The following is a 12,165-nucleotide window of genomic DNA, read 5'->3' as shown; positions in this document are numbered from 1 at the left end:
GTTAGTATTTAATTATGACATAAGAGGTTTACATATTTGACTCAAAAGGTTGAATTGTTAACTCACCACCAAATTGGAAAACAACTCCATTTTTTGGTTGATTTTAAATTAGTATTTTATTTTTATTATAATAAAAACAATTATTCTTTGTCACATTTATTTTTTAATATGATCAATTAATATAAGATTCAATGAAAGAATGGGAGTTAATACTCTAAATATAAGACTTAATGAGAGGGAAACTGAATGAGGAGAAATGTGGTTGAAATTGCATTTTGTGACACTCACAATTTAAGAGACCAAATTTAAAAATAATGATATTTAGTAAAAAAGGATTTAATGAATGTTAATGGGAGTTAATACCTTAAATATAAGATTTATATGAGAGGGATTTGAATGAGGAGAAAAGTGGTTGAAATTACATTTCTATCCTTACAATCACGTGAAATTTTTTTATGATGATGATGATGATAGAAATTTTTTATATTACTGTCTTTAAAAATTATTCTTATTTGTCACACTTATTTTTGTTTGATATGATGAAATGATAATAAAGATGTGACAAAATGTTTTCTACAAAATTTTGCATTTTTTTTATATTTTTGTATGTTTTGATCTTTTATAATTTTTATTATTATTTAATTATGACATCAAGGATTGGTACATTTGAACCAAAAGATCAAATGTATCATTTTGAGTTGTTTTCAAAATATTAGAGGTATTCCCAAATGTTTTTTTATATAATTTACATATTTTTTATGCTTTTGTCTTATTTATTTATTTTTATTATTTAATTATGATTTCATAGGTTAACACATTGACCTAAAAGGTTGATTTGTTTGATCTACCACCAAATAGTAAAACAATTTTACTTTTGGGTTAGTTTTAAATTTTATATTTTATTTCAATCATCAATACAAAGTTAAAAACAATTCTTTTTTATCATATTTAATTTTTAATATCATTAATATAAAATACTAGAGATGTTTCTAAATGTATTTTTCTACAGCTTTTCTATATATTTTTTGTTTTTTGTATTTTTTTAATTTTATTATTTAATTAGGACATCAGTGGTCAATAAATATAACCTGAAAGGTCGAACTGTTGAGCAACCATCAGGAAAACAACTTCATTTTTGGGTTAGTTTTAAATTTTACATTTTATTTTCAACAATTAAAACAACTATTATTTGTCACACTTATTTTTCCTCAATATGGTTAATATTATAATTTGATAAGTGCATTCTTTTTACAAATTTTCTGTATTTATTACATTTTTGTGTTTCTTTACCTGTTTCATTTCTTATTTAATTATGATATATCAAGGGTTGGCACATATAACTCAAAAGGTTGAATTGTTGACTCGCCACCATGAAAATAATTGTTATTTTGGATTGGTTTTACATTTATATTTCATTCCAATACCAATAAGAATAATTATTATTTATCACACTTATTTTTCTTTAATATGATTAATATAAAATAGAGATGTGCATCATGGTCCATGGGTTAACCCTTTTGACCCAGATGGTTGAATTGCATAGTTGCCACTATAATGGAATAATGATTTTGTTTTCCGGTCAATTTTAAAAAGCATTCATTCTATACTATTAAAAGTATTGAATATAGATCCAATTGATATAATTTATTGGTAAAAAGGATAGCTTAAATATATGATTCAATGAGAGAATTGCAGTTAATACCCTAAATTTATGACTTAATGAGAGGAAATTGAATGAGGAGAAATGTAGCAAGTCAAATTACATTTTGTGCCCTCACAATTAGATGGAGACTAAATTAAAAAATAGGGGTATTCTAGTCAATAAAAGGGCTCAATGAATGTTAATGGGAGTTAGTACCTTAAGTATAAGACTTAATAAGAGGAGAAAAGTGGTTATTCAAATTACATTTCTATCCTTACAATTAGAAATAGACCAAATTCAAAAATTAGGATAATTTAGTCAAACAAAAGTTCTACATCTCATCACACTTTTAATAGTAGTATAGATATAGATTTAGGTACGAACGTATAACATGTGAGGCCTTTGCATTTGCAATGTAAGAATGTGTGACTAGCCTCTACATGTAGATCTAGCGATCCTTGTTAATTTGACTCAAAAAAAAAAAAAAAAAATCATGCATTGTATCATGCTTGGTTGATTGTTATAGATGGATGTAAATATAGGATATCAATTTGAAAATTTATATGAGTATATCACTTAAACCTCTCATGTAGCATCTGATAACTACTTTAACCTCCCCTATTGTTTATCCTCTACAAACAGACCCCTTCTATTAATTTGAAGTAATAGCGATGACAAAATTCCCATTATGCCCCCATTATAGAAACAATCATCTTCTTTGCTTTTAGGGTTGTCAATGGATTGGGGTGTACCTGATAAAGCCAAACCAATCAAACTAATTATATAGTAAATAATATATAAAGGTTTATTGATTTTCTTGTAATTTTTGTTATAATTTATGTGCAAAACGATAAATTTCATAGATTGCATGTTTTATCAATATAATCATTTTATTGAGATTATATTATTAAAAAGGGTAAATTGCATATATTAGCACCTTACACTTTGGGGCTGGCTAGTCTCACTTCACTACCCAAGCTTCAAAACATGCCACTATAATACCTGAACACTCAAAAACCACCACTTTAGCAAAATCATTAACCAACATTAGATGGCATGCAAAATGACACAAATGCCTTAGGTTTTGAATAAGCAAGAGAAGCATAATTTTGAAATGGCCAAAATAGAAATGTTTAAATCCATTTTCATTGCGATTGAGCACCACTATTCACTTTATGCCCTAACTTTTCTATCGAAGAACCAATTCTCGTTGAAGAAGCTACATGGAAAAACGTTGCTAGAGAGGATAACGTCATTATTGGAGAAGAACGATTTAGATATTGTTGTTGTAATCCCTTTTTTAATTATTTAATCCATAACAAAGGGGGTTTAGACTGCTATTGTTGCTAGAGAGGATGAGTAATTCTTGCCATCACTGGGGAATCAAGGTAAAATGGTTTCAAAAGTATTAAAAAGGGTAATTTTGGCATTTTCAAAAAAATTAAGTCACACATGTCATCACATGATATAGATAACTAACAAACTGCTAATAGCATGTACCAAATTGACAGTTTTCGCGAACTCAACTACGATAATGACACATTTTGAAATTTGGTTAATAAGGTGAGACTAGTCCCAAAGTATAGGGTACTAATATGCAATTTACCCTACAAGAAAATAAAGTTTTTAGTTAGTATCATAGAAATTATAGATCTCATGTATAGTGGGAAAGCCAATAACAATGGAGTCAAAAACAAGTTAGCATATGGTTGTGGTGGTACTGCTTCCACTAGTTATCCTCTCATTCCTGCCCCATTTATGCTTGTTCTTGGGAGGTTTCTTATTGCCCATTTGAGAAGGCTTCAATGCACCAACTTTTGACATTGCAATATAGACACCACATGGAAATCCACAAAGCTATGTTTGGTGAAAAACCCAAAAGGCCCAAAACAAACTTACTTTGAGATGAGAAATCAACTTTTCAATGAAGCTAGTTTTGGTAGCTTCTTTGTAGCAGCTCAGTCAATGCAGTTTCAACCAACACTAAGCCCATAATACTTGGTCTCAACTTCTACCATGCGCGTCGAACAACCATTGTTTACCTAAGTGTCTAGAGTTTAAGATACACCTAATCCCCAACCTGCAAATCCAAGGGGCAGTGCTTCTAGTAAAGTGTCTTTCATTATTTGTTGGGCCCTATGCAAATTGAATTTGAGATCTTATAAGATTTGGCCTTGATTGATCAGATATTCATCAATGGTTACCACTACTGTAAACCCCTTTTCATATGGAAGAATTAAGAGGGTCCCTTCCGTATAGAGATCAAAAAGGTTTCATACCCATAGTGACTTGGCAGGAGGAGTTATACAATAGTTTTGCCCATGGTATCCACTTCACCCATTGCTTTGGTCTCTACCCCGCAAAACACCTCAGGTAGAGGTGGATTCAAGCTGAGCCGAGCCAAATACTACGAAGCTCGAGCTCGGCTCAAGTCAAAAGCTCATAAGCTCAAGTTCAGTTCGGCTCGAGTTCGATTTGAGAAAAAATGTTTTATAAAATATATATATATATATATATATATAATGTTTTTATTTGATATTTAAAAAATTAATAATTATAATAATTAGTTATTATTATATATAAAAATAGAAATATTATATATATTATTCTTATTATATATTATTTTTTATAATTTTATAGTTTATTATTATTATTATTGTTATCATTATTATGTAGCTATTCAATCTCGGCTCACGAGCTGAGTTATATTAGACTCGAACTTGGCTCAAAACTCGGTTGAAACCGAGGCAAGCCGAGCTTGAATGGCTCATGAAAAACTCGGCTCGTGGCCACCCCGGTCCTCAGGTAAGTTTCTATACACGTATATACCACTTCAGACCACCAATTTGTTTGAGGGTGGTAACTGATTGAGTGTGCCAAATGAGCCCATGTATTTTGAAGTGCACTTGCTAGAACTTCCTCATAAAGATTAAATCACGATCAGTTATGATAGATTTTGGTGTCTCGTAAGGCTTGGTAATTCTTTGACAAATAATTCAGCTACTTAAGCAACACCAAAAGGGTGAGATAGGGTTGAAAAATGGTTGTACTTGCTTAACTTGTCAACCACCCTTGTAATCATTGTATGCTCTTGAGAGGGTGAGAGCCTAATTGATGAAGTCCATACTATCGTTATCCCATACTTGTTTTGGGATTTATAATGGTTGTAACAATCTTATGGGCCTCTACATTTCATATTTCTATTGTTGACAAGTGGAATGGCTAGCCATGATTTGTTGGACTTGTTTCTTGAGTCCTTTTCAAAAATAGTGTGTTGTTATTCTCTTATTAAGTCTGCTGCTCTCTGGAGTGGCCTCCTTTGGGTGACTCATGGAATAATTGAAGGAGATCAATTAGATAAGCTGATGATGAAAGTAATACTAGACTCCCCTCGTAGAAGTACAGGGTTTTTAAGCCCATTTTAACTTGATGTCTGTTAGCCTAGGATTTAGTTGGGTGTCTTCTTTTGTATAGTCAAAACCCATCAATTTAGTCAACCACTTCTATTGTTCCTCCATCAAAATATGCTGCCCCAAAAAATACTTGAGGCTCTACTAGTCAAACCGTGTGTTAAAGGTTGGCCCATAAGATATGGCCGCCATTTTTGGGCAACAAGGACTGCAGCCATGAGTTCCTTTCTGTAAATTGACTTGTTTTGGGCATGTGAAAAAAGAGCCTCACTAAAAAGGCTATAGGCTTCTCGTCTTGCTTTAAGATGGCTCCAACACCAACTCCTAATGCATCACACTCCGTGATACACTACAAGAAAAACGGTCAAAGCCAGCGGACCTGTCCGCCGGCTTAGACCTAAGGCGGCGGTCAAGCGTCTGCCCCCTTATTATATCATTAACACATTATCCATTCATTAACACATAAAATAGGAAGCTTACATTCCTGAGATTACTTATTATATCATTCAAGAACAGAGACCCACTCTCAAAATCTAGAGTAACACACCGAAATGGTAATTATAAAAATGAAAAGGACCATACCCCTGACCTGCATCATGAATTATTACTACTATTCGTACCTAGTTCATCCCTGCCAACATGATAAGGTGGTATTGATTTATTGAACATAATACTAGGCCTTTTAGTGCAACCATAGATGTTGATTGGATTCACCAACTTCATTCTTTACCATCAGCTGCACGTAGTGAGTCAAGTTGAACAGGTGCTTGCTTAGCAACCACATTGGATGACCCATAAACAGCCACATCGACACCCTGAGCCTTCTCCTTCTCAAGCTACTCCTTGATCCAAAAGTACAGTGATTCTCAGCCCATCCCGCAAAAAATACAAAGATAGGAATGCCCAAGATCATTGAACATGTCAAAGACTGAACAAGTCAGTCAAAATTCTCATTGCACTTACCTTCAATCTCATAGTTGGAGCCCAGCCAAGTTTCTCCTTAATCAGAGTATTGTCTGAATTGCATCCCCGCACACCCTCTGGGCCAGAAATGTGATGGATTGGATTAATCTTGTTCTCAAAGCTGAGGACAATTTCCGCCATTTCATCCATGCTAACCATTTTATCACTCCCAATATTCACAGGCTCCCGGAAATCTGACTTTGTCAATCTAAATATATGTAAAAGTTAATGCAGTTAATAAGAGTGCAAAGAAAAAATTATAAGATTTGAAAGGATAACAGTGAGACAGATATTCAGTTTAGTAATAACCTTAGAACACCTTCTACACATTCATCAATGAAGGTGAAAGATCGTGTCTGAAGTCCATCTCCCCACATCTCAAGCTTATCAGTGGTGTAATGACCTTTCGACAGAAAGCAGCAGGGGCCTTCTCCCTCCCACCTACAATTGGTGAAAGCAAATATACCCAATAAATATGAACCCCTACATGTTTAAGCTAACCTTTCCATGTTCCAAAGGGGCCATATATGTTATGGAACCGTCCAATTCGGCACTCAATTCCAAAGTCCTTTGTGTAATGTTTGCACAACTCTACTGTTGCAAGTTTCTCTAAGCCATAAGAATCTTGAGGCTACAAGAAGAAAATAAAAAGATTAAACCCCATAAATAGTCCGTAAGATGAAATCAATAGAAATCAATCCAACTTTTTTTAATTAATTATGGACAGCTATAAGAGCAATACTAGAACAATGAGAAGGGAATGACTCAGTCAAGAATGACTGGTTACAAGAGGATAACTATGTACAAAAGATAACAATTACAGAGTTAGAGTTTTTTTAGAAAATTATTAGAGGATAAGCTACATGATAATGAGATAAGGCGATCAGTTATCTAGGATAGCTATCAGAGATAATGATCCCTATTACAAGTCTATCATAACTATTGAGATACTCTAACATCCCCCCGTGAGCTTAGTGGTCTCTTGGAGACGGTAAGTTTGGCTGTAAGGTCATGAAACCTTGTTGATGGCAGAGGTTTGGTAAGAATGTCTACAATCTTATCTTGCTAGGAATGTGATTGATCAGTAGAAGGCCGGTCGCAACTTTTTCCCGTATAAAGTGAACATCCAATTCGATGTGCTTGGTGCGAGAATGGTGGACAGGATTGAATGAGAGAAACATGGCACTCAAATTGTCACACCAGATGACAGGTGGGCAAGGGAGCTTCAATCCAAGCTCCATGAGTAACATCTGGAGCCAAAGAATTTCAGCAGCAGTGGATGCAAGACTACGGTATTCTGATTCTGTGTTGGAGCGAGAAACCATGGACTGTTTACGAGAGCTCCATGAAATCAGATTACGACCCAGGTAAACACAGAAACCCCCTTGGGACCAATGATCAATAGGGCAACTAGCCCAGTTAGCATCAGAAAAGGCTTCGAAAGCCAATTCGGGAGAAGTATGAAAAGTAATGACATGATCAATTGTGGACTTAAGATAACGGAGGATCCTCTTGATTGAACTCCAATGAACATCCGTGGGTTCTTTCATAAACTGGCAAACTTTGTTAACTGAGAATCTGATGTCTGGCCGAGTAAGGGTAATATATTGTGGTGCCCCTATCACACTGCGATATTCGGTGGCATCTGGAAGAGGAGAACCATGTGTGACATCAAGTCTGGTAAATGCTGCCATAGGTGTATGAATTGGTTTAGCCTTATGCATCTTGGTCTTGATGAGAAGATCATGAATATATTTATGTTGGGATAGGTGCACCCCATCTGAATTGCGATGCAGTTCCAAAGCCAGGAAGTAATGAGTTTCCCTAAGATCTCGAAGAGCAAAGGTGGTAGAGAGTTGAGAGATGAGTTGGGTAAGTGCAGAATTAGAAGATCCAGTGATCAATAAGTCATCCACATATACAAGAAGAAATATGACATTAGTGCCAATCTGCCACATGAATAAAGATGGGGTTGCATCAAACCATAAAGGGAACGTTTAAGACGACATGCAAAATGTGGTCATGCTGGATCAACAAAACCCGTGGGCTATTTCATAAAAACTTCTTCATTGAGGTAGCCATGAAGGAAGACATTTCTCACATCAAGTTGTCTAAGATTCCAACCATAGTGAACTTTGAGAGATATTATTAACTGAATAGTGGTTGGTTTAACAACTTGACTAAAGGTCTCAGCAAAGTCAATACCGACTTGTTGAGTAAACCCTTGAGCCACCAATCGCACCTTGTATCTTTCAATGGACCCATCCGGATGTCTCTTAATCTTATAAACCCATCGATTTTTCACAATGTTCTTATGAGGAGGTGGATGTACAAGATCCCAAGTATCATTGTACAACAGAGCTTTGTACTCATCCTCCACGGAGAGTACCCAACGGGGATCTTTCTTGGCAATAGTGTAGCAAGAGGGTTCAAGATCGGGGTCAACAGAGCCTTCTAAAGCATACTAAGGGTTTGTCTTGTGAACACCACTCTTGCTCCGTTTCATCATGGGATGAGCATTAAGTGGGGTTGTAGTGGAACAAGTGGGTGTATCTGATGAGGTTGATGATGATGGGATCAATTCAGTAGAACTAACACCATTGGATATAATAGATGGGCTAGAGGAGGTGGTGTCAGTGGGTATGGGAATGGTCTGAGGAGAAGGGCACGAATATGTAACAATAGGAGGGCCAATCACAGTGTTGGTACCCAAGTTGGGAAGTGGAGTTGTGCTGCTAGAAGTGCATGGGAAGGTATGTTCATCAAAAACCACATTACGAAAAATATATAGACGACTAGATGTTAAGTCCAAGCATTTGTACCCTTTGTGATGTAAACTGTAACCCAGAAACAAACAACATTTGAAGCGATAGTCCAGCTTAGAGCGGTTATAGCAAACACATCCGAAAGTGCGCAACATAGCATAATAATGTTTAGTGCCAAAGACACTCTAAAGGAAAATTCATGTCCAGTATTGGAGAAGAGAGCTGGTTAATCAAAAGAACTGTAGTCTCAAAGGCATCATGCCAGTAATGTTTGGGCATTGAAGTCGTAGCCAGGAGGGTGAGACCCATTTCAACAATATGGCGGTGGCGTCGTTCTACAGTCCCATTTTGTTCATGAACATGAGGACATGAGAGACGATGATTGATGCATGAATTAGAGAGAATAGGGAGAAGTAGTTTGTATTCAGTACCTCCATTTGTTTGCAGAGTTTTGATAGATGTGTTCAATAAATTCTTCACATTCTTCTTAAAAACAACAAAAATAGAGACAACCTGAGTTTTAGAGGTCATAGGAAAAATCCATATATACTTGCTGTAAGCATAAATAAAAATCAAATAATAGAGAAAACCATGTCTTGTAGAGACAGGGGTTGGTCCCCAAACATCAGAAAATAAAAGTTCTAATGGATACTTCGCAACAAAAGTACTATTAGAAAACGACAAGGTATGACTCTTGCCTAGTGAACAGGATGGACAAAAAGAGATGTCCTTATTTGAAACTGGTAGTTGAAATGAAGATAAGATGTGGACAGCTACTCGCTTGCTGAGATGTCCTAGTCGCTGATGCCATACGGAAACCGACACTTTCTCACCAATGAATGTCAATGGAGCTTTAGTTGTGTAATTTGTCTTCAGTTGATAGAGCCCTCCTTTAATCGGCCCTTGGAGGAGAATTTTCCTGGTCGCTTTGTCCTTAACAGAGAAGCCAGTAGCGTCAAAAATAAAAGTTGGATTATTATCCTTACAAAATTGGTTGATAGAGAGCAAGTTCTTAGATATATTAGGAACTCTGAGAATATTATTGAAGGCAATGGACCCATAATTAGTATTCAAAATAGAAGAGCCAATAAGAGATATGTCTAGACCCATACCATTGTCGACTAGGATAAGATCCGTTCCATGATACTCATCGTGAAGAGAGAGATTCCTAAGATCTGAAGTCATATGATTGGTTGCTCCAGAATCAAGGTACCAATTTTCATCATAAGTAGATCGTGAAGATGAGGTTGTATGAGCTTGCTTGGTATTTCTTATTGGCAGTGAGTTCCAGATAATGGCGGCAAGTAGCTACTGTATGGCCAAGATACCCATAGAGTTGGCAAACCACTGTGGCATTCTTGGAATTGGATCTGCTGCGATTATTGTTATTATAGGAAGTTTTCTTGGAATTGTCAGAACCACCATCATTATTAAATTGTTGAGGCTTATAAGAGGAGGATTGATTGCGATTGAAGTTTCTCTTCTTATTGGTCAAATTAGTAGAAGGAGAGTCCAGCACAGATTGTGAAGAGTGATGCTCTAAGCGCTTTTCAAAAGTAAGTAACAAACTTTGAATTTCAGAAAAAGAAACAATATCTAGTCTAGTAGTCACAGAGAGCACAAATGTATCATATTCAGCAGGTAAACCACCAAGAAGATAATGAATTTGATCAACATCAGTGAGAAAGTGTCCAAAAGCAACTAATGCATCAGATAAACTTTTAATTTTCTGAACATAATCAGTGACAGTGAGAGTACCCTTCTTCAGATAGGCTAATTCTAATTTCAAATCATGGATTTGAGTCTGACTGGTAGAAGAAAAAAGAACATGAAGTCAATCCCATACCTCTTTGGATGTCTTACAACCAACTACTTGAGGCAAAACTGGCTCCGTTAATGAAGATAATAACCGGCTTATGATCAACTAGTCTTGTTCGATCCATACTGCATGATCTGGGTTGCTGCGGCCGGATCCTTGGCTACTACCATCTTCCACGAAGAGTGGAGGACAAGGAAAAGATCCGTCCACATATCCATATAAATGATGCCCTCTAAGAGCTGGTGTAGTTTGAGAGCTCCAAAGTAGGAAGTTAGTATGGTCCAAGTTTACTGAAACTACATTCATAAAACTAGAAAGGGAGACTACGGTCTGTCGATCCAGGTTGCATTTGTCTCTAGACGGCATGAGCAGTGGTGCTTGTCTTTGAAGCCATGACATTTGTCAAATGGCTCTGATACCATCTAAGAGCAATACTAGAACAATGAGAAGGGAATGACTCAGTCAAGAATGACTGGTCTCTTGAGTCATTTAAATAGAGAACTGGTTACAAGAGGATAACTATGTATAGAAGATAACAATTACAGAGTTAGAGTTTGTCTAGGAAATTATCAAAGGATAAGCTACATGATAATGAGATAAGGTGATCAGTTATCTAGGATAGCTATTAGAGATAACGATCCCTGTTATAAGTCTATCATAACTATTGAGATACTCTAACAATAGCAAACCTTTGTAGGCCAAACATCAGACTCCTTCAAACTCACATTAGTTCTCAACTACTTAAATTCAGGGTAGATGCAAGCACTAGAAGCATAAAAGAACCTACAAAACCCAACATGCAATTCAATATTAAGACATTTAGATAAAAACTGTATCAATTGGTAACATAATAACAATATCCAAAATCCAGTTCCCAAATAGGAAGTACAAACATGATGCAATCAAGTGTTACTTTCAGGTTAACAAACCTTTTAACTCTATTGATTCTTGCAGCCTCAAGCATGTTGAAACTGATCATTGTGTTGTTGTACATAATAACTGAATGGTTAGACTGAATGAAGCCCATCCCTCCCATGTCAGCAACAAGATTAAGAACATGACCAACCCTAGTTGTAACCTTTAAGCAGTTATCCATCACCCTGAGATCAACAAGGTGGAATTCATGATAAAACATATCTTCCGTCATGTGTTCATTTTTCTTCCAGTCAAAAGCAATGATGTAATGGCTTTCACTCTTCAACCTCCTAGCAATGTGGAAAGCAATAAACCCACCAGCTCCAATAATGGAAATTCAGAGCTTCTCCTATGGCCAAAATGGCTCCCTCTCCATATTCTTGTATGTGTATGCCCTGTAGGTGGATCCATCAACACTCCCCATTCTGGTGCACTCAATAGTTCAGACAAAAAATGAAAAGAAAAACACGGATACAATCTGCAACCCTTGATAAAGAGAGAATAAAACAAGCAATGTTAAAGTATCTCTTAGTCTTACCATCATCATCATAACCAGTCATAACTAAAAAATGTAAAACAAAGAAAAATAAGCAAAGCTATGATGCAAATGCAGAGGGAAAAAAATAGTTGAACCAAATGAAAACCTTGTAA

At 35.8% G+C, this 12,165-nt stretch overlaps 1 pseudogene; it reads right to left on the bottom strand.

Moving 5' to 3' along the window:
• Positions 1 to 5,771: 5,771 nt before the first annotated feature.
• LOC148873890 (GDP-mannose 3,5-epimerase 2-like) lies at positions 5,772 to 11,938 on the bottom strand (annotated as a pseudogene).
• Positions 11,939 to 12,165: the final 227 nt, after the last annotated feature.

The sequence above is a fragment of the Nelumbo lutea genome, chromosome 1 (genome assembly GCF_056320005.1).
Source record: "Nelumbo lutea isolate HS-2025 chromosome 1, American lotus-T2T, whole genome shotgun sequence".
In the NCBI taxonomy this organism is placed as follows: domain Eukaryota; kingdom Viridiplantae; phylum Streptophyta; class Magnoliopsida; order Proteales; family Nelumbonaceae; genus Nelumbo; species Nelumbo lutea.
Note: the sequence above shows the minus strand (reverse complement) of the source record. Positions and strands in the feature narration are given on the sequence as shown.